The sequence below is a fragment of the Falco cherrug genome, chromosome 14, assembly GCF_023634085.1.
Source record: "Falco cherrug isolate bFalChe1 chromosome 14, bFalChe1.pri, whole genome shotgun sequence".
NCBI classification, from domain to species: Eukaryota; Metazoa; Chordata; class Aves; order Falconiformes; family Falconidae; genus Falco; species Falco cherrug.
The window spans coordinates 16,744,797-16,766,750 of record NC_073710.1 but is presented as its reverse complement, the minus strand read 5'-3'; the positions used below and the strand labels follow the sequence as shown (position 1 = coordinate 16,766,750).

The 21,954-nt window shown below is 44.1% G+C and overlaps 1 protein-coding gene across 2 annotated transcripts in view; it reads left to right on the top strand.

Annotated features, from left to right (window-relative positions):
• The window catches only part of MAF (MAF bZIP transcription factor), a 191,587-nt gene that overhangs the window by 54,352 nt on the left and 115,281 nt on the right, over positions 1-21,954 (top strand). The window contains exon 3 of one of the 2 annotated variants that reach the window (XM_055726866.1): positions 7,241-8,028. The exons of the other annotated variant lie outside the window; for it this stretch is intronic. The gene's annotated coding sequence lies outside the window, so the exon portion shown is untranslated. Of the gene's footprint in view, positions 1-7,240; positions 8,029-21,954 lie in introns of those variants that run through there. 2 annotated transcript variants of the gene reach the window in all.

The following is a 21,954-nucleotide window of genomic DNA, read 5'->3' as shown; positions in this document are numbered from 1 at the left end:
TTTTTCAGTAATTTCTAGGCACCCTTTCTACTTGAAAATCCCGCATGATTATGGCATATAAATCACAAGGCATGCGATGTGTGAATGTTTTCATGCTCACAAAATCAAACTTTGCTTTATGCCTCTAACACCAGCTCAGGCAGTTAAAGATGCACGCTGGTTTTGACAGTGAGTTACACCGGGCTCATGTCACCCTGTTTATTGCAGATGTAATTTTTAATATCACGCGGATATATTCGAAACAATTAAAACAATTAAAGCAGGGCATGTCTTCGACATTTTACTCAATCCCATAGCCTCTGTGAAATATATCTGTAATTTTGGGTTCATTTCCAAATGGAGACAGATTCACACACCCTCACAGCCAAACTCAGCGCAAGAACCAACAATTAAATGAAGCCTGAGACCTAGTCCAAAGAAGGCATATACTCAATTTAATTTTTAAATAGCTTAATTAATAGTCTCAGTTAAAGCAAAGAAGTGAAAATGGGTCAAACTATGTAAACAACGGTTAGAAAAACACACTGTCCAGCCAAAGCATTGCAGAAGTGCTTTTAAGAAGAATGGTCTTTAAATTTAATTTAAACATGGTTTTCTAACTCGGGTAAAAGCCCGGTTCAGGCAAGGCCCAAGCCACGTTTTATGCCACAAAGAATTACCGAGCTATGCTGAGAGTTTATTTAGTCTTTGCTTGTTCTGAGGCTGTGTTTCACTCTGCAGTCATCATTTTCTCCTTGCTGTCAGCATGTTGTTACCTCTCGGCAGCTCGGAATTCACCGAGACCCTCGGTGTGTTCTGAAGGGGAGTTTAATCACCGACGGGACCTGTACGAATGCTACAAAACATTGTTCACAAATATTTACTGGAATTTTGAAATGAATTGGGGTAGACTCTGCTATTGCACTCAGTGTTTGCTTTCTGCAAACATTCAGGTTCAAGTTCTTATTGACATGGCTGTGATGGATGGGTTCCCTTACATAAGTCTCAAGGCCAGGAGGGTGCTCTTGCACCGGAGCACTCGGGGAATAGAAGGAACGCCACGTGCCTTATCTGACCAGCCATCGCGAACTAGCAGCCCTCAAATAATGGGAAGATACAATTAGTGATTGAACTTACAGTTCCTGAATTCCAGACGGACAAAATTTATAAAAATCAGAAAATTTCTCTTGCTGTTGCAGAGAACATCTGCATACAGAGAAAAAAAGATGTTCTTTATTCAAAAAAAAGTTTTTGCAAAATTTTTCTTCGGTTCTTAAGTATCAGCTTAAATGAAACAAGGGTAAAATAATTTGAAAGTGGCTGAGAATGTTGTTTTTAAGAATCCTTTTGTTTCTTATGCAGCAGCATTTACATGCCTCTCTCTTTGTTGTTTGAGGCTTCTGCTCCAGTGAGGACAGTGAGTTCTTTGCAGATTTGCTGATTTACAGTTAACTTCCAGGGCCTCAAGTTTTTGGTTAGAACAACTGAAAAATTTTGACTTGGTTTGGGTTTTGTTTGCTTTAATCCAATTAAGTTAATAAAAAAAGAAAGGCAGAAGAATGAAGAAAATTTATAGGTGATAAATATCAGGACTGGCTCAGGTTTGGTATGATGGTGCATTGCTTTAGGAAGCTGTCCCCAGTATCCCCTTCGGCAGCATCTCTTACCGGTATGATGAGCTTCAGGAGTTTGAGCCTGTATTTTGGCCAAGTTGGATCACATGAAAACGTTCCCCAGATTCCCCTGTTGCACCTCAATGTGTGCAGCGCACGTCATGCAGCGTAAGCTGGTGACGTCTGAAGGTGTCACTGCTCTGTGCCAGCCATCCCCTTGGGAGCTCGAGGTCAGGCCTTGGGGAGGGAATCCACTGCTGGTGGCTTCTTGTGGAGTTCATGGCTGGAACTGAGCCATTGTTTCGGCCATCCTGATCTGAATGCTGTGCTTCCATTGTGAAGGGCAACATCTTCTGTATGGGATGGAAACCAGATGGTTCTTCTCACCACCTGCAGAACATCTGCAGAAGCAGAGAAACTTATCAAAGATCTTAATAATGAAGAACATTTTTTACTGATAATGTTCAAAATGCAAAACCACAATGGGAGAAAATATCCCTTTTATGGAAAACAATCAAACAAACATTTGGGACTAAAGAACAGCCCAGATGAGCTGGCCTTCTCCAGCTTGTCCATGAAGTTAAATGTGTCAAAGGGTTCTTTGCTAGGCAAAGGAAAGATATAGGAGAGGATTTTATAAATGGCAGTTGGGCAATTAATGTTAACCATCAATATCAGAATGGCTTAGATTGCATGATTAACTAGTAAGAGTTTTGAGCTGGCTGGTAATTTTAGATTAAATAGCCAGGCAGTCAGTGACTTGAATATTGATGAATATCCTGTGTTTTATTAATATGCATTCTCTATAAATTAGCGGCTTAGTACACAAAGAAGAAACCTAATGCTCTTGCTATTTTTCATTGCCACAGGTAGAGCTGAATAATTCATAGCAATTAATTTATTTCACTGATCTAGCCTTTGGGGGGGGGGGGGGGGAGTTTAGCCTAAGTATTCTGCAGGTAATTTTTTTCACGTTTATTCATTATAAATAACTCACCAAACACATCTGAAGATGAATTCTTAGTTGCAGAGAATTTTTTTGTATTCTTAAATTGGAGAGATTGGGAGGAATATGGGCAGAACTGCAAGTAACCCACCAGTCATTACAAGAACCCAAATGAATTTTAAATTGCAAAAAAGCACAGCTAATTGCAGATACAACCCAGTTAGGATCAGACTCATCTTGATCTGTATTGATTGGTGCAGGACCGGTTACATTGCATTTTTTTGCTCCTCGTTTGATTGATTGTAATTCTTTAGGGCCAAGATTTTCTTACAAGTATTTTTATGTGTGCAGAACTTGCTATTCGTATTTAGTCCCTAATGCATTTAAAATGGCATAGGTGAAATGCTGCCCCTTTTGAAACCAAGGGGAGTTTTACCATTGACTTTGGAAGATCCAGTATTCCACCTACTGATGGAAACATTTTTGAAAACCCTTTTTGTGCAAATAGAGCAATAACACATCCAGCACAAATGACATTTTGTATTTGTGAAGCTTCAGAGTATGCAAATATAGATTTTTAATTTTTTTTTTTTTAGGTAGGAAGAATGGTGCAGCTTTAAGTACAAGATGAAATGTTGCAGCACAAAGATGATTTGCCAATCGTGCAGCTCAGGGTGACTGCAGCCCTGTTTCAGTGTCATGCAGTCACATCCAGAGCAGGTAATATCCAGAAACACAGGAGGAGGAGGAGGAGGCTGTATGATTACTGCCTCTCCCTTTTGCCAGTTCTTACAAGGCACTGCACAGCAGTGAGAGTTGCATAGCATGCAATAAATCATTGCCTCGTTGTGCTCCTTCTGTAGGTTTGTTCAGGGCACCTACTCTAGTACCAGCTCCAGAGGGTTATTTGTTCTTCCCAGAAATTCCTCTCAGATTCTGTTTTGATTTGCAGGGAAAAAAAAAAAATCTCCATGTCTTCTTTTTAAAACAATTTCTTACTGTACACAACAATTTACATTACAGAACTTCCCAAGAAAAATAATTGAGGCAATGTCTGGAGATTATTTTAATTTGTAGGTGGATGATTTTGTCAAGAGGAGGCAAGAGGTTAAAGAAGGTTTTCGTGTTTTTGTGACTTGTCAACATGAAGTATTAGCAAATGAAACACAGGGTCTTCCTCCCCTCCTTTCTTCCTTCCTCCCTTCTTGCCTGCCTTCCTTTTTCTTTCCTTCTTCCTTTCTTTTATTTTTATATACACAGAAGCTGCTGATCCTTACCTAACTAGATAATGTTGAATTGTTCTCAGTCGTAAAAGAAGTCTAAGTACCTTATTAAAAAATATTGTGAGGTCCTCATTCACTTTTTCCGTATGTCTTTAGTCAGCCCTGGTCTGCAACTGGTACAGGAGGGCACTGCTCGTCTGATTGGTAGAATAAGAGGGGTTGACACTTGGTTTGGATTTAAACAGACAGATCTTCTTAAGAAAAAGTGTTCATTAGTTAGTCTAATTTACTAACGAGGAGCAGTATTCAGGATTGCTGATTTTGGTAACCAGCGTTTATTTAGCACTGCACCAAGCAAAGGCTGGAATAACCTGGACTGTACCTGCAATGAATTTGGATGGCTAGAGCAGAGACTTTAGAGAGCAGGTGCGTACACTGCAACACGGCTGGGTTTTGCTGCAGTGTGACAATGTGATCTAGGATCCGATCCAGACTCCTTGGAAATCAATGGAAATTCTACCCTTGACTTTACTGGGCTTTGGATCCTGCTCCAGCTGTGCCAGAGTGGTAATGAAATTACTCCAACCTAGGGAAGAATATTCTGGCTTAACAGATTCAGCGTTTTGTATTGGTAGATTTGTTTATACAAGGGGTCCTGACTTTGAGCTTGAATGGTTTTCACACGTGTGGTGCTCTGAGCCTCTCTCCTAGTTCCTTGAAACGTAATACATTTCTGTTTTGTGATCACTAGCAGACATCCCAGACGAACAATGAAATTTCGTAGATGATTATGATGTGAAACTCAAAATTGTTGCAAGCTTGTTCAAAATGTGACCTGCCTTCACACAAAAGCTCCCTGAGCTTTCCGAACCTTTCAGCAAAACTAGATGTGTTCAAAGCCATAATGAAACAGAGAACTAAGTCAGGTCTGTGTGATTTGGGGTTTCATTATACATACTTCTGCATCACCGTGTCTCAGAGTCCTGGATATATTTATTTGATCCTAAAACTCTTACAAAGAGCCTAGGAATAGAAGATGTGCTGAGGTCAGGACCAGAAACTACTTTTTCCAACACCCGCTGCAACCTGAGACCCCCGTAAACATTTAGGACTCAGCGAGAATTGTACCCATCTCTTCTTGATGAAAGTACAGTGGTGACCTTCTAGATTGATTAAAGATGTGACATTGATTGACTTTGAAGGGAGCCACATCCACCCTTCTTCTGCCAAAAAGGCAGTGGCTGCAATGTGAAGCCTCAAGAATGGGGCACTGCTCTTCCAAGTACATGGAAGACATCCAAGGGTAACGGGATAATGCAGATAATAGGATAGGGTTTCTCCCCTCCTCTTCCTCAAATAACATATAGTTAGATTTTTAGCTATCCGGACTCAGGCCTTAGGAGACTTTTCTCTGATAGCTATTTCATCTTTGTAATAGCTAAGGAAATGGGCTCTTTTTATAGGTTATGTAGGATGTTTGGTGGTTGAGAATGTCAAAAAGGACTGGTAATGTTGACTCTGCAGGGACCTTTAACGGTGATGGGGGGATGATGCTGTGAGGACCAGCGTGAACAGTGCAGTGGAAGGGATGGTGCGGTGGGGGAAAGACTTTTACTCCTCTGGCAAACACACCCCTGATGATTTTACATGCTTTGGGGTGTCTAGTTTGAAAGATGCTAAAATGGCCCAGTTTTCCAAAGATAGGCAGTACCTTAGCAATATCTGGTCTCTTTAAGGGACCTTGAGTCGACACGGAGAAATACTGGCCTTCAAAATTACCACTTTTGAAAATCTAGGCCACCGAACCTGATATGAACTATCAAAAAACAGAGACAAAGGAACGTTTACGTTGGAAAATGCATAGCGGCTTGAAAACCACAAATCAAAATAATTCAGCCTTTTATGTGTAAATCCCCCTCTCTTTGATACATGAATTGAAAAGCTGTCTGGTTTGCTTGTAGTTTCTGTAAGCAAGCAGAGTGCAGCTATACCCTCTATAATGCTATTTAAGTGTTATTTAAAGTGCAGACCTGTTAAGGTCAAGCCAGCTCATCTGTATGTTAAAACTGAACCCACCAAACCTCACACCTAAAATCAGCCAGCAAGGAGGTCTCGAGCGCCGCGGTTCCCTCCCGACAAGGGTACGGCGTGACAAATGGGGAAGCACCAAAATATCAAAGTACTTCTTCAGGGATAAGAAAGACAGAAAGGCCCCAAGCCCTGGTGCAGGTGACCACTGTCCATAGCAGGCTTTCCCAGATATGGCACCACCAGCCCCGTGCACGGGGATGCGGGCAGGAGCTGCGAACTGGCAGTAACAGCACCAGCAGACTTAGATCTTATGTGGTGCGTTTCTGAGCTGGTAGCGACCAAAGAGTCACTGCAGTAGGGATTACTGCAACTCACTGAATTTACCATGTGCATATAGAAAAGAAACTTTTCAATGCAGACATGGGAAGGCAGTGTGATGTGTTTTGCTCGTATTCCAGAGCCACTTTCCTCTGGCTGAGCGCCTTAATCCAGGCAATAGCTCTCTTGCCTTTCAGAAGGTTTATGCCCCTAAATAGTTACTTTAGGAAGTGTACTTTGCTTGGTGATAACACAAAGCAGAGGGTGTATTATTAACACCAATTAGGATTATTTACGAGAACGTAGAAAACAATAGGTCCATAAATCATTGTCTTATCAATTGCAGTTCCTCCTGAGTAATTTAGTCATCGTTGGGCAAACCATGTGTTCCACTGTTTGTCAAGTAGAGATCTGACTGATGGTAGCTGAAGTCTGAAAATGCCGAAGGTACAATATAACATAGTGAAACAGCAGTGTGTTACAAAAATCTTCTGGTGTTTTTCAAACTCTTTTTGTTATAAATCCCCTACAGCTTTTCCCCAGATACCTGTAGTGGATTTAAGGCGACTGACAGGAGCCTTGTTTCTCTCGGATTATGCTTCAGCTCTGTCTACACTAGTGTCTCGGCTAGGAGCCTGGGGTGGTTTTACAGTAATCCCCTGGTTGTCTCCATTTGTTGGGCACTAGTCCAGCTGCAGGGTGGCTTTGGTGCACACAGATTCCTTCCAGAGGAAACCCTGTGGGAGCTCTCTCCCAAAGCAACCCGGGGCTCGGTGGGACGTTCATCTCTGATCCAAGGGGTCAGCCACACCACCCAAAGTCCTTCAGGGGGTGTGTAACCCTGCTTTGCAAGAGGAAGGCTGTCAAACTGCCCAGAACTCCCAGGCCAGACTGGGATGGATGGAGCTTGTGCTGTAGTGGGTCAAATGCTTTGTGTGACACCCTTTTTGCTGGTGACTGGCAGCTCTTGTGATTGCTGCTCCTCTTTCTTCCACCAAGACGTCTCCTGGTTCATTATCCTTTCTGTTTATTAACTGCCCCATCTTCTGTAGCTGTTCCTTCTTGCTGCTGTCCTTTTTTCTTCTACTTTTATCGCTTTTTGTGATCCCTTTTCCAATTTCCAACCTTAGTCTCCCAGAAGACCTGGAGTGGTGACGCCCGGATGCAGAGGAGATCACACTGCTTATAAATCTGCACCGTGAGGAGGCCAAAAGTTTCTTCAGCAGCAGGAGGTAAGCCAGGAGTGCTGGTGGGTATAAGGAACAGAGAGCGATGCCACATGCATTCGAGAAGATAAAGGCAGCATTCTTGAGGATGGAGACTTTGGGGCAGTGTCACAGTCCTATACAGAAAGCTTGAAGAGATCTTCAGGTGGGAAAACTCCACCCAGCCAGCTGCTTGTTTGGTTTAGTCCATGGACCTCAGGGCTCTGCACACCAGAGACTGAAAACTCTTGACTTACCCTAAATTTCCTCTTTGTGGACTTCTGATGTGATAGGAATGGCACAAAAAATTCATGTATCTGCTTTGCCATGACTTTTTCATCCTGCTAACTTTCCCAGGACTACTTTCTGCTCAAATTACTGGAACTTAATTACATGAGGCTTAATTTCAGTTGCTTGGCCAGCTTTAAAAATATATATTCAAATCTGAACCACAAGGGCAGAATTTTGGGAGCCTCTTTGCCCTCTCACTTTGTGTTAGTTTAAATGAAGAAACTGTGCCTGTGAATCTCTGCTTTATTACACCTATCCCAAGCCAGTCTCGCTTCTGAAGAGGCTTCCCAGACTCTCGGCAGTTTAAGGGGGAGCAGAAACTACCACTTATATTATGGTTTATGTTTTTGAAACTGTGCAAACAATAGATATTTGTCTCCTGCTTATGCATTTTCTTGTAAATAAAATGTATTGAGACCAGAGATGGAGTTACACTGACTTTTCACCGGATGAGAATTTGTACTGACATTTTACATAGAAGTGTTGTATGATCTGTATGTTTCCCAAGTAGGTCTTTGTTCAATTGGAACAAAATAAAAGAAGGAGAGGGAGAGCCAATGGAGGGGCATGGAGAAGAGAGAAGGTGGAAATACGCAGATGGGGAGTGGTGGAGCTGGAGGATAGCACTGTCTATTGAAGCATTACCTGAGAATTCCTATGATCAGGAATTATTTTCTGACCTCACCATTTTGTTATAATCTGTTGCTTAGGTGATACGTAATAAGTGGCCTCCAAATTTTATTGCAGTTGCTCTTCTTTAGATTTTTCATCAGTTCGTTCCCCTCGTAAGATCTTATTTCTGTTAAGGCATGAAGACTTTATGTTTCTGCTGGGGTTGACTTGTTCTTCTGGTGTATCAGTGTTGTTATTTAGCTAGCGAGTGTCCCACAGCAATTTGTCGAGTAACACATCTATCACACTGGGATGATCAAGAATACATTGCAGCTGATGTGCAAGCGCTGATGTATATCTGGAGTTGGACACCCACCTCCAACTCAGCAGATAAAAAACACTCCAAAGAGCCAACAAAAGAGGGCTTTTTTCAAACACCCCAGCCCGCTAGTGGATAATCCTTAATGCGTTGGCAGCATGCCCCTTCCTTCCTTTTCAGGAATGCTAGCCTGGCTCTGCAGCCCTGGGTTTTTTTGTTTTTTTGGTTTTTTTTTGTGTTACGGCACGCACCAAAAATAAAGTGCAAGACTGGCTTGAAACAGTTCATGACAATTTTTACCTCTGCAGCCCAAGATCACCTTATTTACCTCCAAAGAAGCAAGGGTAGTGAGCAGCAGGTCTCTTTAGGGAGCGATCTTGCCTGGCCAGTGTGGCTGTGCAGGAGATGGCTCCTGGTAGGGGCTGGCTGTTGTTTCTAGTAGCTCACTGACATATCTTCAAGGCCTGAGGGTTCAGCTTCTCCTGCGTGAGAGAGGAGAGGAAATGACCTTCACCCAGCTGAGCAGGGAACAACAGGAAACCCTCGCAGCCCGAAGCCCCTGCCATTTCCCACCCCCAAGAATCCGGCATTCAGGGACCGTTTTGATGACCTGTCAGGGTTTAGCTGCTGCAAATATATTAGCAAAGTATGTTGATGATTCATGGTGAAACGGTGTACGCTGATTTAAGTGATGGACTAGTCATTCTGTAATGGATTTGAGAATTCCCAATCAAGGTTGTACTTAGTTTTATCAAGCAGGAAGCTGGCAGGCTGTGTTTTAATCAACTGATAGCATCGCTTGGCAATTGGCATCCAGCTAGTGAACAGAGTATTTTTCAAAGACCAGCTCGCTAAGTTGCAGACAGCAACATCCACTCAGATCTTTCAGGTTTGCCTCCTATTTGTTCTGTTTGGCCTGTTTCTTTCCCAAATGAAACTTTCAGCTGGAAGTGCAGAAAGATCCAGTGCATCAGACCCTCTGCTGCTCTTTCACCAGTGTTGGAGGGGGGATGGATGAGGTAGAATATATGCTCCATCCTCTGGGAAGCTATGTTGAAGCAGCCTCCTAGATACAGCACAAAATCCCAGAACCGTGCAAATTTGAGGATTTGATATTGGCACAAGTTTTTGAGCACTCACATTGCTTAAGCATGGCAGATCTATAACGTTGGGGCCACACCAGGTGGGACATGGCCTTTTCCCCTTGGAGTCAGGCTGCTTCATGACCCATTATCTACTTTATCGCCAAAGATGTAGCCTGTGTTCTGACCATCAAGAATGGTTTCCTTTCCTGATAAAACTCATCAGCTTCTTCATTACTCCTGGGAAGACCAGGTCCTGTTGAGCATCTGCACAGCGCAGACCCTCAGGTGCCATAGCTACCTTAAATAATTTCCTATTTAGGATTTATGTTCTATCACAATTTTTGAGCTATGCAGCCATCTACATCCACGTAGCTGTACTCAAGCACAGAGTCTGTTTTCTGGGGGGTTTTGGGGAGTTTTTTCTGAGGAGCTCGTTTGTTGTGCCTAGCTCCTGTTGTGCTTAGCAACCCACCTCCAATATAAATATAGCTGCTACTCTGAAGAGCAGGCTTTGAAAAGCACCAGGGGGGATCACTCCCCCATAACGCTTTTTTTCCAATGTTGCAGAGCTCTTAGGAATTTCAGAGAGAAATTCTTCTCCCAGTTAAGCTTCCCATCCAGAGAGGTCAAAATTTCCCTCCAGGCTGACAAAGCTCTCGTGCAACTTGCTGCGATGGGTTGTGAACCCCCGCTGAAAGATGGGTTCTGTCCAAGCTGCTTTTGAGTAGGGAGCCATCCGTGATGGCTTTGCACAGGAGCCCCGTGGCACTGCGTCAGGGAACGGCTCACTGGTATGCCAGCTAAACTGTATAATCCTGTTGGTTTAAAATTGGTCAAACATTTGGGGCTCTCAGAAGAGGCTCATGATTGAAAGGATGTAAAATAATCATGCTCCCAAAAAGTAATAAAAATGAAAGTGAGCTCTAAGGAACAGAGAGGAATGATTCACCGGAAAATTGTACTCTTGGAATTGTGTTGCAAATCCTGCGTGAGGGAGGAGGTGTATGTAAGCATGTAAGGACCAGATCCTGGTTTGTCCAGATGAATTGAAGAAAACAATGAAGATTAACAATCGGCTCTGTAATTTAAAGGAAAAATTTAACTTCCATCTTAGATACTGTCTGCTGACCATTACATGAAAATCAGAGAAACCAAAAAAGGTCCCTGTCTCCAGTGTCACGTCCACCAGAGTGCTTCAGCAGGCAATGCCACCCGCTGCAGGTACTGAAGTTACGGTTCCCAATGCAGAACCACCAAAAGGACATGTGAAAGCAAAGCTGAGAAAAGTCTTCTGTCTTTTCTCCCTGGACTGGAGAGTAAAAAATTTCACAGGGTCTTTTTCTGTGTGAATGTTCTTGTTTGTACATTTTACAGATTAAAATAAAAGTGTACCTTGTAAACATACTTACTAAGTCATTTTTAAAGCAAGTTAATTACTGTATCTAAGTTTTATCACAGAGCATAAGGAAGTGGGGAAAAACCCCCAGCCAGATGTGAAAAGTCTAATCTTGACTTTCTCACTCTTTATTTATTACAGTGTTTGCTCACTTTTATAAAAACCCTGCTGATGGAATCATCTGGTTTCCGAGAGCATCTCCAGGGACAGGAGGCCACATTACAACATCTCACATTATGTTATTCAGTCATTATCTCCCAAAACGTTTTTTTTCGAGACCAATATACTCTTCCTCATACTATCTGACCCCATGCAAGCAGGCTGCTCATCTCCATTCTGCAGAGAAACAGGCTGTGATGCACGTCTCTCCTGGCTCTACCCGACTCCTCGTCCTGTCTCACACTACCTATACACGGATTAGGATTTTCCCTTCTGCCTCTGGGCTTTCATTTCTATCACCTCACTAACCATGTTTTGTGCCTCTAGGTGCTACTAGGTGAACTGATGAACTGGAGCAGACAACTGATCCCACCAAGAAATGTCTGCCACACACCCCCCAGATTTCACATTGATAATTTCTCTGGTCTGAATCACTGCATTTTTGTCCAAAAATTTGCGCTAACACAAGCCAGGACAGGTACAAAGAGGCAGGACCTCTCCAGCCAGCATTGGTGCTAACTCATGGCCCTGTTGCACTGCCTTCTCCATTTTTTTCAGCAGTTGCAGGATTTTGGTAAAAACCTTAAAAAAGGGTTATACAGTCTTAAAACATTTCATTGATCCACACAGACAGGCTTCAATTTTTAAGATTCCTTCCCTATTATCATTTAAACTTGCTAATTACCATAGAAGCTTGCTAGCAATTTGCTTGAGACACCAGTTTCAATGCAGGAAAGCACTTGCAGCATGCATAAATCTCAACATGCAAATCTGTGGGGGTCCTCTGAGTGAAAATAGGTTTTCTAGGAGATGATCCTGTTGCTCTAGATATTATTTTCACATTCAAATCTAAGGCCAAGACCTCAATCCCAGCTCATCCAGTTGACCACAAAGACCATAATAAATTTTATTTTGTATGGTAAATCCATTCCGGATTACCATTCTCACTGTGTATGTCTTCACGCAGGAATTGTGCACCAAACTATCTGGTCTGATTAATACGAGGTTATTGTGCCTACTAGTGTGCTTACAACACAACTTTACAACAGGAAAAAAATTCCCAGCCTTTTTAAACACAGAGGAAAGCAGAAAAAGGGACGACATCAGGACTAAACCAGTTCTGACAATTTCTCATTTCCATTTATTCAGAAAAAAAATCATAATTGAGACTTAAAAAAAGAAAGAAAGAAAAGCCCTCCATGACTTTAAGTGTAAAATCCATTTTAGTAGCAGGAAGCTGTTATATGGTTAGAGCAGTTATTTTTATTGTCTGTCTGGGTATAGTTTTTAACTGCAGGCACAGAATAAATCAATAGTGTCATAAAGCTACTCTCACCCTCTGCCCTTTCTAAAGGGACATTGTTCAGTGTCTGTGCTGGATGTGACACAGACTGCTGCTTTGATGCACAGAATTACACCTCGACTAATGTGCTAAGGGAGAGCTCTGAGTGTGACACATATTTACCTACATCTCTTTGTCTGTATCATCTCAGAGTCACCAGATTAAAAGCAAAATAAACCACAGATACAAGCACAAAAATGCACACAAGTCCTTCATCAGAAGAGAGGGGGTTGTTCTGGTTAATCTCTTGCAAATGATATTTTCAATGAATTTGTCCATTCATAAATCTTCACAGGTGACATATTTCCAAGACTGTCCAAGAAGAGAAAGCATGCAGTGATTCATAGGATAGTCCCCGCAGCTTAAACCTGACTGTAATCTGCTCCTTAATACGGCAAGGAAGGACGTAGCAGGATCTGACTGTAGGAAGCTGAAGCTAGATAAAATTGCCCTGGAAGTGTGCCTTTTTAATAGCAGGAGTAGTTAACGGCTGGAACAGTTGGTTTAGGAATGCGGCAGATTTAGCATTACTTTCAGTCTCCAAGTCAAGAGTGAGTGTCTTTCTAAAGATGTGCAATAGCTTCAGCAGAAGTTATGGCTTTGATGCTGAAATGAGTGGGTGAAGTTCTTCAGCTGTGTTACATAGGAAACAAAACCAGATGATTATGATGGTCCTTTTCAGCCTTACTAATCCATTAAATCCTGGTTTGGGGCCTTTCACACATTGGGGGTTACAGCAGCCTCTTGGGTTTTCTGGATGGTTTCTGCAGGCAGTACACAATCCAGAGCTGGGTCTGACAAACTCCATCAAAATGGGTGTCCGGAATTTACACACTTTATAATTTATATGTAAGTCACCACCTCTGAATGCAGTTCCAGATCCATTTCCCCGTGCAGCTGAGTTCACTTTGTGCTGTGCAGCGGGGATTTTCCTTTGCAAAGCAGATACACATCTGAGCCGAAGTATTTGCTACATGCCACTGGATACCCCAAGAACAGTCACCCCTAACATGGAGAAGTAAACCCTGATGGATCAAATTCTTAGGAGATTTACTGTCAGCAGTGCACGTTGTCAAGTTAATTCATCGCTCCTCTCTTTGCTTGTGCATTGCGACTTCCCCAGGTTGGCACTTCTGACAAAAGCATGAAAACTGTACTGGTGCTGCAAGTGGGAGGTGGAGACAGAGAAAATCTGTGCTCTGTCTGTAGGACTCCGTGCCGAGACAGCTCTATTTTCACATCTAGTCACAAGCTGATTGGTATTACCTTGGGATTTGTTTTGAGGACAGCTCTCAAGAAATGGAATGGGAGTATGGATTCAGGAAAATTAAAGCAAGCAACCCAAAAAGTACTGCAGGTGGTTTCTGAAGGTAGCACCCCTCACACGTAGCCTAGAGCTCGGCAGGCAGAGAGACTGCGGGAGTTTGCGTGCTCCTGGGTGAGCGTGGAAGTTGTTGACTGAATAACACTCATCTGGGTAACCTTATCTTTGTTTTCCTTCTCTGCAAAATGCTTAGTGCTGGATTTTGTTGTCTATAAATACTGATTTGGATTTCCCTTCCTTCCCCCCCCCCCCACACTCTATTGAAAGCAAATCCATCTCAGGCCAGCAGCGGTTGCTGACTCCTTCCCTTCAGCTCTTCCCCGTCCCCGCGGTGTGTGAGCTCAGTGGCGTGCGGCCCCTCGGCTTCCCCTCGGGACGCTGGCGCTCGGGAACGAGAATAACAAATGTTGGGGAACTAATGAGACCCCAGCAGGTATGAAAAACAGTTTAGAAAAAAAACCCCTCACGTAAACTTCCTGGATTCTCAAACTTTTTCATAAATAGCCAGTGGCTGCCTGAATAGCAGCAAGCAGCAACAATAATAACAAATTACAGTAAATATCATGCTGCCATAAGTGACAGCCAACCAAACCCACTGCTGTTCAGAAATGAATTGGAAAAGATATTTCTTAATCTCTTTCTGTATTATTCAGCCAGCTGTAATGATTTATAGTGCTCCGAAGAAGTTGCTGTACGGAGTTGTTTCTTAATCATCCGTCTTAGCATCTTGCTATTATCCACATGTGCCTGTGCATCGGCGGGGGCTGCGGCGCTGCTGGATGCAGTCGTTGCGCTGCCAGCTGCCACTGCCTCGCTGCGCAGCAGCTGCACCGGGGCTGGGGTTGGAGCCACGTGTGCTCACCCTGGGAATAAAATGATTGAATGCCAGGGACCTCTCAGCCTTTCTCCGGACCTTGCTGCCTTTGGGGACAAAGCTGCTATGAGGAGGAGATGGTCCGAAAGAGGAAAGCTGTGCTCAGCCATCGCTGAGCAGGGGTCAGCCCTGTGCCGGTGCCATGAACGAAGGTGATGCCCCAGAAGCCGTGTGGTTTGAGCCCATTGGGCTGTAAATAATCCACATCCAGCGGACATGGGGGGCTTCGGTGCTGGCGTGCCTCCCAGGGATACCCTGCAGACAAGTTTGTCCCCCTGTGAGTCTGCAAGCTCGTTATCAACGCAGGAAAATAAAATGGTGGGGGATAAATTAAACTAGGAACACGGTATCAATCGCTGCTGTCTTTGTCAACTTATTACCAAAGATTTATACGTGACGCAGTGAGGACTGCTCAGTGACACATTTTAATTTAATTAAATTTCCTGTTGGATTGATGTCTGATCAATCAATAATGTTAATGTTTTTGCAATTTAGAGATTAAAGCTTGGATGAGCGGATATTGAAATACTCTTGCATTCAGCTGCCTGGGAATATCTTCTGCTTCCATTTCTCAGAAAACCTGTTTTGGGTGAGGATGCATCCTGAGGCTTGCCGTGTACCTACACCAAGACTGAAAGCTTTGCCCCATCCTGGAGAGGGTGAGCGAGCTGTGCAGCAGTGTCACACCTCAGAGAGACAGAATTGCACAGAGCTAAGGTCTGGGTTTGTGCAAAATCTGTGTAGCTCTGTATATTTTCTCTCTGATGTTCAATATAGGAGAAGGTTTGAAGAATGGGGCATTATGGTGTGATATTTGCCTTTCCTACATGCTCCTTGCTCTGGAAATCAGCAGTGTAGGGTTTGCACCTGGGGATGCTTCTTGGTCTGGAAATCAACAGTGTAGACGTTGCACCTGAGGATGTTCCTTGCTCTGGAAATCAGCAGGGTAGGGGTTGCACCTGGGGATGTTCCTTGCTCTGGAAATCAGAAATGTAGGGGTTGCACCTGGGGTTTTGAATTTTATGGCTACTGAGGTGTCTGACCTTCATGTGTCCTCTAGTCCCCCCTGGATCTCACTCACTCCTCTGGCCACCACAGCCTCTTGCAGCAATGAGTTCCCCAGTTTAGCTGCTGTTTTCTAAGCTGCCATCCAGGGGACAACAGGATCCTGGTCTGGAGCTGAATTTAACACTTCTTGAAGCTCCTTGCCTGCCCAGATTTCTCACAGGTGAGCTAATTGTGCTCCACCCTCTTCAGGCTGTGAAGATAAGGAGATGCTGTAGCTTGTCTATGGAACCTTTTCCCCTCTCTTACTGCCTTGTTTCATTTAGTGCCTCAAATATTTCAGTAGTGAGGTCAGGAAAGCCTTTAACTTATTCAGGGGAGTTATTCTACACTGACTTTTCTGTGAGACCTTGGGGTCTTACACAGCCCTTTAAAGACTTAAGACTCAAGGAAAAAAAATAATCCACGCTTTCAAGCTTGTAAAAGTGTGAACCCAAATTTCATCTGAGTTGCAGCCATGACCATAGTTTCAATAAGTCAAACTAATTTGTCAGATCTTAGCACCATCAAAAGTTGGACAGTGTGAAATCCCAGCCTGGCTCCGAGGTCTGCAGGCTCAGACGTCCACCTCTGGTCTCCAGGTCTGTACCATGGCTGGCTCTGTGCTACGTGGGGTGCTTATATGCTTGTTGTTTTTAGGGGAGTTTTAAAAGGGCCAATTTCTTACACAGCTGTATTTTAAAATCTGTAAAATCTATGTGTGTTCTTTTCCTTAAGGATGCTCTGGTGGCTCTTGTGTCCCTGTCCCTCAGACAACCCCAAAGTAACTCACAGAGGGAAGAAGGGAGAGAGAAAGAGATAGGAAGAAGGGGGAAAGAAAAAGCAGTTCAGCTTCCACTCTAGCACAGGCACCTGAAGGGTTGAAGTCAGCAGCTTTTTGACAGTACAAGAACTCGGTAACTTAAAACAGGAAGCAAAAGAAATACCATGACCAAATAACTTTGCCTTGACCTCCTCATAAGTGAGTCAATGACTTTAAAGTAAACTGGAACTTCTTGCTGAAATTTATTTGGACGTCAGTTGCTCCTTCCATCATTAGAACAGCAATATTCAGAAACGTGCCAAAAGATTTAGGCAGGCTGTAGGACGCAATTAAGCTGATTTTGGGGGAATGGCAGGTTGCTCTGCAAGCGTCTCCTTTTGGTTTGTGTTGTAAAGGAAGGACTGACAAATTCATGTCTCACTACTGAAATACCCTGTACTGCAGAGTTTCTTCCACTGAAGCACGCTGTGTGCACAGGCGTTGGTTCTCCCTCTGTGTAAGCTCCACCAGACACTCACAGCGAGGGGCAGCCCGCCTAGGGCGCCCAGCTGTGCCCGGGGTGGGGGTGGCTGGTGGCAGGGGTGTGTGTGTGCCTGGCTGTGGGGAAGGCAGGGGAGAAGGGGGTATTTGTCCCTTGGCACAGACTGAGGGAAATAACCTGCTGCTAAAGTAATTTGTTTTATAGTAGATCAACCTTTTTATACATAGGCTGTGCTATGTAATGCTCTGTAAGGCTGGTTTATGTAAGCAGGACTGCTGTAAGTTGGTCCGACTTGCTGGAGAGATCATTTGCGAAACTGTTTTTTTCCTTCTTTCTCATCCTCTCTCTCCACCCCTCTCTTGCTCTGGACATGGGCTGCAGCATCCTCCGCGGCACGCAGAAGCGTGTGGCACAACCACCTGCCCTGGCATGGCAAAAAGCACTGCGAGACACTGTTAAAACGGGCAGTCCTGGCTGTTTGGGATTTGCTGTGCCCTCCTCAGAAAAGTAAACTGCTAGATTTTAAATGCATGTTGTTTCAGGGCCCTGTGCTGCTTACACCATCTCCCAGCAGCAGCCTGTGTCTGCTGGCTCATGCCTTTGCTGGTTCCAGCTAAGCTGCTTCACAGTCAGAAAGCATGATAAGCCCTGAGAAAATGGTGTCCTGGGGAGCAGCTCAAGCTTTTGCCGTGTTTGACTGTTGAGTGTTTGTGATCTAGAGTTCCTTTGGTGTTCAACATGCCCCTTTGCCTACCGGGGCATGCTGGATTACACCCTGGCCAGTTTGCTACTTGGGGGAGGTTTAGCCTGTAAGGAGGGTGGGAGAGCAGAACAAAGCCGCGCTGTCAGTCCCATGATCCTGATCCTGCAATGAAACTCGTTTAGACAGCATCTCCAGACTACTTTTTAGAGTTGTTCATCTTACCCTGAAGAGTAAATTCCTGTAGGAAAGTAATTTATGATCTGGGAGGGCTGTTACTTACAAGCTAGTAAAATAACTTTAGCTGGACTTTTACTACCTTCAGCAGCAAGCATCCATGCCGAAGCCAGGAATGAGCCTTTTCTTGCTAGCTGTGATACAGCATGATCTATAACGGGGCCACATGGGTTTTTGGCTTGCATTCATCTTGTTTCCATGCAGTGTGTTTAAGAAGAAACAACTGATTTCCACTCGCAGGGTTTATGGTCAAGTCACGTTGTTTCAGCAGCGGCATGAGCTTTCAGTAATTTATGCATGTGCAGGACCAGGGTGGCTTCCAGCATGATTTGGGCACCCTGCTTGAGACCTGTTCCCTCACTTTTGGCTGTCCAGAAATGAGCCATCTCCTCCATGCAATTCATCCGGCATCCCACTGTCTTTGGGTGGGCTGAATTGCCCTTTTGAGGTAGTTTGTTCTTATTGACTGTAGGTGAAGTTGGACTTGGTGCTTAATCTTTGTTGTTGTTGCTAAAAAATGTCATCACAAGTGTTGTATTGTGTCACAGTTTTTCTTCACTCTTCATTGCAAAGTGACTCCTAGCTGACTGTGCCTTGGGCACGGAGTGCTGTTGGGTATCGGCTTCCACATGGAAGGGGGCTTGGTCCAACAGGTGGCTGATCCTGGATCTCATCACACGTTTTCCCCAAGTAATTAAAACCAGAGAGGCACAGAAACATGGGCCCAAGGCTCCTGTAAGAACGTTGTAAATAAAAAATGACAGAAGCCCATGCTGGTGCCACTCTGATAGCAGAATCGGGCCCATTTCATCCCTTGTAAAGCATCCCCCAGGGATGCTGAGCAAGCCTTAGCTGCAGTTTTCTGTTTAAATTGGGTCTTTCTAACCTTTAGAGGAGGAAAGCTCCTTTACCCTTTACCATACTCAGCATGAGAGGAGATCTTCTGCAGTACAAATATTCGAGTACGTCCCAGTCAGCAAATTAGAATCCAGATTATTTCTTTTATACCATGACTTAACGCCTCTGTTTCAGGCCACAATGCGTGTGTGGGAGTACGCAGCAACATTTAGCACTCAAATGCTACCCACAAGTAGCCAAAGCCATCAGGTTTTGCGTTATGCATAGGGCGAAGCAAGTCAAAGACCTTCGCAACCATCTATCATGTCTGAAGGAAAAGCACATATTTTTAACCTTTGTGTTCAGGAGCTGCTGTCTGTGTCCTGAAAGTAATTTCGTTTGTGATTATGCCGTAAAAACCTAAAGTTTTGAGGGGCTGGGTGCCCTCCTGCTGCCATGCAGGCTGCTGTAGCACCTCTGAGCTGCCTGCCCAGGCATGCATTACCCTGTAAGCACTTTTTGCTCATTATGCCTTTAAAAACTGGGAGAGATAAATCAAAAAAGTGAACCTATCGAGAAAGTTCTCGAAGAGTGGTCTTCAAGTCCTGTTGAAAAACACTCAAAAGACCAAGGCCTTGCGGTTAGGTTCAGATGAGGAACCTCAGAAAACGGTATGGATGATGGAGAAAAACAGCTATTTTCTCTAAGGGAAAGAAACTCTCCAGTTTCTAGACTAATGCAAGAGATCTGGACTTCCTAGGTAGAAGGGAAATAAAGAAGAGGAGAGAGATGTGCGTTGCTCTTTCCATGTATATTTTTAATTATGGCACATCTATCATCCCTAGCACTGCCTTGAGCAATGAAAGATAAAACAGCAAAAGCAATAGCAAGATTTCCACACATGTAGCCAGTCTCAAAATCAATGGGAGTTCAGTATCTAAATACTTTTAAAAACCTGACCACCAGTTCCCTGAGGCCCCCTGTGAATATCACAACCTTAAATCCTGGTGGATGTACTGATGTTGCTCAGCCTGTGGGAGGCAGGGGGTTGCACTCAGGACAACATTCCCTTTAAGGTTGCCGGCTTAAAGCTGAGCACTCTTATTCTTCAGCATCTGTTCGGTTACAGGTAGCGTTGGACTGCATAGCAGCAGTCAGAGGAGTTTGGTGACTGTCCACAAACACATTTTAGTAAATGTTCATTACCCCTGCTCCATTTAAGTATGTTATGGGGGAAAATGCAAACCTTCCCTAACTCGTGGTGAGAGAGGAGGAGCAAAGGATGTTTATGTTTATTCTTTTGCATAAAAATAGAACCAACAGATATTTAGGCAAATTCACAAAATCCGCTGAGGTCATGCCATGCAGTGGATGCATATGAGAACTCTCGCTGTGCCTCCCCTTTGCATCCTGCTGAGCTGGCGCCGCGGCACGTGCTCGCCTTGCTGCTGCGCACAAGAGGTAGCTCACCCAAGGTTAGGTTATGCGAGTGACTTGCTTAGCCAAGGTGACTCCTCTCATCTGTTACATACCATCGGGTTATAAATAACGGAGCAACCCCCGCGTGATTGGGTTGGGGAAGCTGGCATCCCCCTCCCTCCTTTGGGATGCTGAAACAATTACACACGGGAGGAAGCCAGCAAGCGCCTGCGTCTTTGCTGCAGACAGAGGGATGGGTTGGTCTTTGCTCCGCTTTAATTAGAGTTTATTGGTGAAGCAATCCCATTTTTCTGTTTCTGGAAAATCTGGGCTGTCAAGGCCTAATTCCTTGGGCCTATCAAGTGTGAGATATGTTTACCAAGTCCCTCCAGGATGAGCTGTGTTGCTATCAAAACCGAGGAGCGTATTTCTATCAATGAAAACTGCAATGACAAGGTCTGTCCCCTGAGACAAACGGCCTGTTCCATGGAGGCTTTAAATAGGAGCAATAATGGTAGTGAGCAGCACTGAGTTGAATAATTAGATTGTTCTTCATAAATCCTCAAGTGAAGACTTCCAAGCAGGTCCATTATGTGTGTCGTATGTTAGCAGCGAGCTTTATGTGGTGTGGACACTGCTCTGTGCAGGCTGCAGTGATGGGTGAGTAAATCACCAAAGATTGGGACAGGAGAAGTACGGCTCCTTCCTCCCCTGCCTCTTCCCCCATGGAGATCATCTGCTCTCAACTGCAAACACCGATATTATTTATTTTATTGCTCAAAGGGTTTTCGAGAGGACTAACTGGTGTAATCTCTGAATATTTATGTTTTGTTTGTTTATATTCAGAGACTGGAAAACACACATATTTTGTTCATGTCCCCAGACTGGTTCATTTACTGATTCACTTAAAACATCCTTGCAGATCCATTGAGAGATAACTTCTTCCTCAGAGGGATGCAGTTGTATAATAGCAGCTCAGATTATTTCTACATATCCTTGGTGAGATTTCCTCTTGCCAACTGAGAACTGATCTTTTCTTTTAAAGAAAATCTTTCTCTCTCCTCCGTCTTCAATTATTCAGGTTTTCTCTCTCTTTCTTGCTCTCTGTGTCAGTTACAGAAAGAAATCTCAGGTGAGCAAATGTCATTTAACCCTAACCCTGACTGGTAATTTTCAGCCATTTAGGAGGAAATCCTGGAAGGCAGCAGCGTTTGCAGACAGGGACGTATACCCATCTGACACACGATGTGTGTGCATGCTCAGGCAAGCACTCCTGCTAGACTCAGATGCACTCCATTCGCTTAGAAACACGTTTGTCAGACCTGGTTAAACAATGCTGGTAAAAAGAGCAAGAAATCACAGTATTCCCCCGAGAGCAGTGTATGCACCTAACTATTTTGTCTGCCAGTAAGAATCTTGTGTCACTGTAAAGTTTATAGGAGCTGACTGGCAAAGCATGCCCTGATGATAAATAAAACACCCTTATGCCGTGTCCCATGGCTCTGTGCATCCGAGCAGCTGCAGCGCCCTTCCCAGTTAACCTGACTATGAAGATGTGGAACCTGCCTTTGGACCAGGCTGTTAGTTACAGGTAGCTGATGGGCTCCCACAGGGGAAGGGACATGTCATGAATGCAATAGGGCCAGGAGCAAGCACCAGCCATGAGCCAGCTTCTGATAAAGCTCACGGCCTGCCAGCAAATCCTTCAGCTTGCACACAACTGTTAGGACGAGGT